This window comes from Neovison vison, chromosome 9 (genome assembly GCF_020171115.1).
Source record: "Neovison vison isolate M4711 chromosome 9, ASM_NN_V1, whole genome shotgun sequence".
In the NCBI taxonomy this organism is placed as follows: domain Eukaryota; kingdom Metazoa; phylum Chordata; class Mammalia; order Carnivora; family Mustelidae; genus Neogale; species Neogale vison.
In genome coordinates, this window is record NC_058099.1 from 10,547,954 (window position 1) to 10,556,256 (window position 8,303).

Here is an 8,303-nt window from a genome sequence, read left to right on the forward strand (position 1 = left end):
TCTCTGGCACTTCATGAGGAAAGAAAAAAATGTGAACTGTGAGCCCTTTCTAGCTGACAGTCCCGGCCCTGGGTGTGGGTTGTCCACAGCAGAGGGGCAGGAGAGGACAAGGAAGGAGGGCAGCCCCTTCAGGAAGGCCTCTCCCCCAAGCTGGGAGCCTGCCGAGGAACCCAGCCCCAGAAGAACCTGGAATACAGGGACCATGACTTTCCAGGTCCTGTGGGAAGACAGTGCAGGCTCTGCTCAGACAAGTCTGAGTTCAATCCCAGGGTCAAACGCATAGCAGTCCATGACCTCTGGTGCATGACTTCACCTCTCCGTGTCCCCAGTTTCCTCACCTGTAAGATGGGCGTCATGATAGCTCCCATCCGCGTGTCGCTGAGTGGACTGAATGAATGAAGGCCCTTAAAGCTTTTGGGACCATGCCTGGCACACAGCATAGCTTTGATAAATGGTGGCCATTAGGTGTGGGCTACTTTTATGAAACCATGCCTGGCATTTCATCTCTCTGAGCCTCAGTTACATCATCTGTAAAATGGAGATGACAACCCCCTACCTCATGGGGTAGATTAAAGGAGCAGGTATGAATGAAAGCACTGGGCACCCCATCGGTGCACCTTCAGGAGACAAGGGTCACATCCCTGGTGCAGAGGACAGGTTTGAAGTCAAGCAGGTGACAGGACTCTGCCTCAACCTCCTTTTAGCAGTCCCAGGCTGGATCTCTCTGTCTCTCTGCACAGTAGGTCCTCCCTAAACATGCCTTCCTGTCATCCCCTTTCCCTGCTCCCTCCTTGCTCAGGGCCACTGGAAATGCCCACCCCCCTACCCCCAACCCAAAGCCAGGAGCTTCCATTTTTGAAACCTGAACAATCTGAATGGCCCAAAGCCCAGACCAACCTGGGCCACGGCTTCAGTCTGAGACTTTATTTTCTGAATACAGAAACTACTTTTTAGTCATTTCCGAAGTAGACAGGACGGCAGAGGCTGACAAACCACAGGGACCATTTTAAATCCTGGGCCTTTTCTTCTGGGAAGTTAGGCAAGAACCTTCCCAAATGTTTGCCCGTGGGGCTCTCTGCCAGGGAGTGACTCATTCACAGCTCCCCACAGGCATATTTTATTTGGGGGTGGGGGATGGAGGGAGGGCCCGGCCTTGAGGGGAGAGGAGAGGCAGCATTTCCAGCAAACCCAGAAGGTATTTTGTGTGTGTGTGTGTGTGAGTGTGTTTCATTTTTTTAGGACAAAAAAGAAAAAGAATGTGGATCTTTTTTGTTTCCTTCCAGGTTTTGTTTGCTAAAAGAAGACGTCCAAAGTTCACTCGGGAAGCTGCTGCGTTGGGAACAGACGCTTCCAGCCGGCTCGGCTCCGCGCGTCCCTTTCAATGAAATTCTTCTTCCATTAACACCACGATTTTTAAATGTGCCTCCAAGATTTGCCTGCGCACGACATTTTCCCCGCAGAAAGGCAAGCTGAGTTTTGAAAATTCAGGGCGAACAAGGGAGCTCAGTGTTTCTAAAGTTGCCCTTAAAGCAATGAAGACTTTGGACAGCAGAGATTTTCGACATTTATAAAGCCCCCCCCCCCCAAAAACGGCCCATCAAAGTTGCAAGACAGACTTTGGAAACCGGTGTCCCAAGCCTGCTGTGATCAATTTGTTACTGTCCTGAGGGCTCATGCTCGGAGCCCAGGCTCAACAAATGAATAAATCAGATTAATATCTATCTACTTAGCAGAGCAGGCAGAGAGGGAGAGACCCTCCAATACACAGACAAGTGTCCTGGGACCCTTGGCCTTCCCAGGGTCAGGACCTTGTCAACCCCAAAGGCCTGGGGGAAAGGTTATAATCTGCCAGGGCCAGAGAGGGGCAAGAACAAACCCAAGAGACCCAGAGGGGTATTTAGGAAGAACTGAACACAAGTCCTCTAGTACCAGGCCAAGTAGCTCTGCTAGGCCCACCAGAGCCCCAGCCCAGCATGAGCATCCTGGGTCCTGCCAGTTGGCCCCACCAAGGCCTGGCTCCAAGGCCTCCCCTACTCTGCCAAGCCCAGCCTAGCTCTGCGGGTCTGACCTCCGCCCTCAGTCACCACACAAGGCCCAGCACCCAGTGGGTGCCCACCCCCCAGCCTACTTCTCTCCGTGGGCTCCCTGGCATGGGGGCCAGGGGCGGACACATCCTACAAGACCCCTGGTGGGTGCAAGGGGGGGACCCTCACCCTCCATAGTAAACACACTCACACAGTCCTGGGCACAAAATACTCTTTCGCGGCGTACACAGACACTTTTGTCCTCGCAAGCTCACTAATGCACACACAAATCACTTGTGAACGCTCACCCACGTGTGCACACATACTCCCTGAACCCACACAACTCCTTCACAAAAATGGGATCCCACGTGAAGTCCTTAGCACACTCCCCGGCAAATAGTAAACAGTAAATGGCTACAGGGGAGCCATGCCCGTGTCCCCCGCACACATTCACCGCAAGCCACCCAACCCAGACCCTCCGACGTGCACACGCACCGTGTCCGCCCCAGCACGCACACACCCCCCCCCGGGGCGCACAACCCGAGGGACACACAGACACACGCCGCCCACGCACGCTCGGACGCACGGCCGCCGACACGCTGAGACTTGCTGGTTCACTCGCGCCCCGGCCTCCCGCGTGCACCCCCGCCCGCTGTCCCCCACCGAGTCGCGGCCGCGCGCGCGCACGCGCACCCGTCACCCCGGCTGGGGGTGACCGCCCCGCCGTCGGGCCCCCGCCCCTTCCCCGGTCCGACCCTGCCGGGCCCCGGTCCCAGGCCACTCACCGAAGCGCGGGCGGCTCGGCTGCTGGCGGGAGGAGCGGCGCGCGACCCGGCGGGCGGCCGGCCGGAGCGGAGGGTCCCACACGAGTCGGCGGCGCCTCGGCCGCACGCCCGTCCGCTGGGTTCCGCCGCCGCCTGCGCGGGCCCGCGCGCGTTCCCGCCCCTCCCCACCGCGGGGCCGCGCCGCCCCCTGCGCTCGTGCGCGCTGCCGCCACGCTGGCCCGGGGGGCGCCCCGCGGCTACCGCACGGCGCCGGGACCCTTCCGCGCCCCGGAGCCCCTCAGACCGCGAGTGATCTGACCAGCCGAGCCCCCCATTTCAAAGACGGGGAAACTGAGGCCCATACTCTCAAGGCGAGTCAGACCCAGCAGACTCCCCTCCCCCCTTCTCAGGTTCTAGAGATTTAGGATTAGGGTCTGAAGTCAGCGAACTTCGTGGACCCCTCCCCCCCATCCTTGGGGACCCATCTACTAACATTGCTCCATTCTCGGTCCTGGTCACACTGGCCAGTCAGCTAGCGCTTATTATGTGCCTACTGAATGCAAACACACATTCAGAAGTAGGCTCCAGGGCTATCTCCACATGGTGGTGAAGGTGCGGCTCCTTGCCTAAAAGTGCCAGCATCTCCTTATCTGGAACTCCCCAAATCCTGTGGACCCCAAGACAGTAAAAGCCAATGTGCAAAGGTTTTTGGAAGGCTCTACTAATGAATGCTTAAGACCCCCTCTAAGGAGACAGAGGCCCCACGTAAGGCCCCAAAGGCTGCCTGCTCAGTTCCCTGGTCCACTTCTTCTTCTTTTTTTTTTTTTTTAAAGATTTTATTTATTTATTTGACAGAGAGAGATCACAAGTAGGCAGAGAGGCAGGCAGAGAGAGAGAGAGGAGGAAGCAGGCTCCCTGCTGAGCAGAGAGCCCGATGCGGGACTCGATCCCAGGACCCTGAGATCATGACCTGAGCCAAAGGCAGAGGCTTAACCCACTGAGCCACCCAGGCACCCTCCCTGGTCCACTTCTTAAGGGAACAGACACCCACCCCCTCCCCCAAGAAGGGCCGGTGCCTGGTTCACACAGTTCCTGTTTCCACACTGACTGCTTCTCCTCCTCAGGCAAGAACTGTATTGTGTTCCCCCAAAAAGACTGGAACCAGGGAGGGACACTGACCGCTGAGCACGGAGCGGTTACCCCAGCACTCTGCCTGGGTGTGATCCATAACAATAATGACGCCAACTGAATACCCCCCGTGTGCCAGCCTCACAACTGCACAGACATTCTCTGAAGGAGGTCTTATGCTACCTTCATGCCCATTTTACAGATGGGACAAAGGAGGCTTAGAACAGAAGCTAAGAGAAATAAATTCTCTTGCTCAGAGTCACCCAGTTAATAAGGGGTTGAGCATGTAGCTCGACCACAGACCGTCTAATTCCAGTGCCTGTGCGCCTAATCTAGGCAGTCCTACCTTCTGAACAGCATAGCTCTGGGCTGCTGTGTAAGAGCAGACAGGTGGGGAAGCAGCTGGCCCAGAGGACCCAAGTCCCAGACCTTCCACAAACCAACAGGGACAGAACGGGTCATTTTGCACATTGGTTAGCGGTTTCGCTGGGGACCTACTTACAATCTCACTTCGCATGATATGCATTACAGTTAATACCAGAGAGACTGAAGAGGCAGCTGTAAGAAATAAGCATGGCAAAAAGTAACAGAAATAAATATGAAAGTTCTGAGACCGTGTTGCAGTGTGACTATCAGATCAGTGATATTGACCATATCAATGCAGCAAAATCAGTTTCTTCATTCAATCCCCGACACACATCTACGAGCACCATATATGGATCACGTGCTATTCTAGGCACTGGGATATGCTTGTGAACAAAATATAGCCCTGACTCTCTTGGGGCTTCAGACTGGGGGTGGGGCATGTGGGGAAGCAATGCAAATATCTGCCATGGTTGAGGTTAAGAAGTTTGGTGGAGAAAATAAAACAGGGAAGGGATAGGAAAGCCCAGGGGTGCTTTTTCATAGAGGGTGCTGGAAGAAGGCCTCTCTGATGAGGTGACATTTGATCAGAGGGAAAGTGACGAGAGGTCTTCTGTATGTAGGACAGGCCCCAGGTTCCAAGAACAGTCCTGGTAAGCTCCAGAGCAAGAACCTGAAATTCCCCTTTGACGGAAACTTTGAGAGTAGCGACAGACCACCAGGAGGAATAGCACCGGGACCACTGCAGTTTGCAAAGCCCTAACCCAGGTGCTCCTGATATCCTCATTTTCCAGTTAGGAAACTGAGGCTCAGAGAGCAACGTGCCCCAGGTCACACAGTACACATCTCTGCAATCAGCAAGGATGGGTCTGACTACAGGCAAGCTGACACTAATGCTAAGTGTTAGGGGGATAAAGAAAGCTTGTTCACTTCCACCCTCTTCCTGCCCTCTTGGACTATAATTCAGGAGCTGGCAGGGTGGAGTGTTCACTGTTTTCCTCACCCACTTCCTTCCCTCTGGCCTGGTCCCAGCCCCAGGTGATATGCTGGGGGGAAAAAAATCAGGTCAAATTCAGCCCAGAGACCCTCCAGATTCCCTGCACTATCCCCACTACCCTGGTCAGGGTAGGGGGGAGAGGGAAAAGGGTGCAACCGGAGCCCCATTCAACTTTTGTTTTTAACTCAAAGGATTTTTCAGCGAGTCCCCAAATGAGTCACCTCGAAGAAGTGCTTCACAAACTGACTCCCAGAATTAGAATCAACATGTCCCTGAGCGTGCTGCCTGACACTTCCTCCCACAGGGGCATTTGTGAATCTAGTCTGGGAGAAAGGCTCTCTCTGTTCACCACCAAGAGTTTCGGGATTAGGCCTGTGTCGTTTCATTATTTCTCTGCATTAGAGGAAGAGAAGCTACTACTGCCAGCACAGTCTCTGCACCCAGCTCCGTGTGAGACATTTCATTCTCCCAGCAGCCCTCAAGACGGGGGTCATGCTTTCTGTTTCACAGATGGAGAAGCTGGGGCTCAGAGTAGTAATGTGGTTTGAACACAGCTAGGGTTTGAACCCTGGTTTGCCATTGTCGTCAGTATTTGGAAAGGAAGCAGTGGGAGACGAGAGGAAGCATGAAAGATTAGAATCAGACCAGACCCTTTGGACAAAAGGTCTTCTTGCCAGTGTCCCGATGGTGGGGATTTTTGTGGGGGGGACAGTCTCAGTTTTCCCAGGAAGTCTCATTTTTGCTTATTGTCTGGGCGACATTGTTATGAAGAGCATCCTTTTCAATCCAAAAGTACCTTGGTTTGGGTGATCAACGTTAGGGTCACCCTGGCTGTGTGCAAAGCCACTGTACTGGGGGTTTCCATTTTTACATTCTATTCAATACAGAATGGGGGCCTCTTGTCTGAGGGGTCTTCACATCCCGATGGCTATGTATTCAACCACGAGATGACAGAGCTTTCCAAGAGCCGCAATCCCAGCTGGCTGCGGAAAGAGTCAGGTCTGTGTGTCAGGACTCCCTTTCTCCCACCCCAGCTCTGCCATGTGCTCCCTCTGTGATCCCGGGCCAGTTCCCCAGCTGGCCAAGTGAGGAGAGGATCTCTAAAAGTCCCATCAACTTTGACCTTCTAGGGTTTCCTGTTGCCCAATGAATGCTGGGAAGTCAACTACCCATTTGGAAATCAACTAACCAGGAACGCAGGGAGCCATTCCTCTCCCCATGCCCTCAGACAGTTCACTTTTTAAAATGGTATACCTCGTTTTGAGCGATTTTAAGTTTTAAAACATTTATTTTTTGAAGGGCTGTTACCCACAGTTCAAAATTCAAAAGGTGCCAGAAAGATACGTGGGGGAAATGTTTCCTTTCTTTTCCCCACCAGCCACCTCCTTCTTTCCCCTGGAGGGAACGAGGATTGCCAAACACTCTGTTCCCAGACAGAGTGTGTTTTGTGTGTGTGTGTGTGTGTGTGTGTTTTCTTATTTTTTGTACAAATGATAACTGATCCACACTGCTCTACACCTTGTGTTTTCTTCACTTCTTGGAGACCAATTCCTACCACTTCATTAAGAGCTACTTTCTTTTTTATGAGTGCATAGTATTCTAAAATATTTGCATGTAATCCCTATTAAGTTGGCACTCGCTCTGTGTACCAACCAGAAGTTTCAGCCTTAGCTCTGACTCTCGGGGACTTACAGTCTGGCTGAGAGACAAGCAAAACAGAAAATACTGGAGATGCAAAGAAGAGAAATTTCTCTAACGGCCCCCAAGTTCATTTGTGAGGTGTGGCTTTGGGGTTCATTTTTTTTTTTCCCCCCAGCTCCGGGTATCTCTAAAGGCTGTTGAAGGAACCCAGGCCTGGGTTCTTTTGAGACTTGAAAACTCAGTAGTGCAAGTTCAGGCAATCTACTTCTTTCTTCTGGACCTCAATGTGCTCATCTGTAAAATGGGGGCAGTTGGCCCCTTCTGCAGGATTGTGGTAGTCACAGGAGATCGTGTTCTTCCTGAGAAGGTTTGGTGAAGAGTGAGACGCCATGCTCCCGGGCCGGAAGGTCTGGGAAGGCTAAGAGGCCGCTGTAAGGAACGGTATGTTAGGTGCTGGGTATCATGGCTCTTCCTGCCCAGAGAGAAGCATCTCGTAAGCTTTTTATGCTTTGCTGATCCTGTGATAACGGCTGATACACAGCTATCTCCTTCCATCTTTGGCAGTGACAGTCACCAACTCTGCATGTGCTGTGGGCTTATCGTGGTAGACCCCTCCCCCGGGGATACTGCCACACCCCTGCAGCTCCCTGCAGGTCCCTGCATCACCCTCTGGGACTTGCTATTTCCATGAACAAATTCAAGTGCCATTGACTCGTGACGAACACCAAGCACCCCAGCATCATTAAAAACAGTGTCCCCTTTGATTCTCCAAAGTGACTTAGATCGGACAATCGATGATAAGGCCACCCCGTTATTCCTGTCAAATGGAACAGTTACGGTCCAGTGAAGAAATCCATCATCACCTCAGCCGGGGACCGAGTCAAGCATGCGTGTGGTCCACGTAGCCATTCTGGGAAGTAGGCGTCCATGTTCCCGATGAGCACGTTTACAGATGAGAAAACGGATGTACACAGAAGTTAATCAGTTTGTCTAAAACAAAATCTAAGGAAACAAAATTTAAGAAAACAAAATCTGCATTCTAGCTCACTCTGCTTGGAACTCCGTCAGCAGGGTCCCAGGCTGGCCATATTTCTCCCCCAGGCATCCAGGCATCCACTTGGCTTTGGGGAGCCAAGAGAGGGGCTCCAGCTGCCCTTCTGAAATTCCTAGAGCATGTGGCAAAGGTGAGCCTCCTCTGGGCCTGAGGCCTCCCCTGCGTGTCTGGTGGTGCTGGCCGCTCTCCGAGCAGATGGAGGGAAAGGACCCTCTGGATTTCGGGCCGATGACACCCCCCACCCATCAGGACGTGGAAGAAGTGCTGCAAAGGAGGAGACGGGTATTTGGTTGTTGCATTTCTCAGCCCTGCCCCCCCAGTTTTCTGGGAAC

General features: G+C 53.1%; 1 protein-coding gene across 1 annotated transcript in view; it reads right to left on the bottom strand.

The window, feature by feature from the left end:
• NEK6 (NIMA related kinase 6) overlaps positions 1–2,850 on the bottom strand; it is an 81,250-nt gene extending 78,400 nt beyond the window's left edge. The window contains exon 1 of the mRNA XM_044264937.1: positions 2,810–2,850. The gene's annotated coding sequence lies outside the window, so the exon portion shown is untranslated. The remainder of the gene's footprint in view (positions 1–2,809) is intronic.
• Between the last annotated feature and the right edge of the window lie 5,453 nt (positions 2,851–8,303).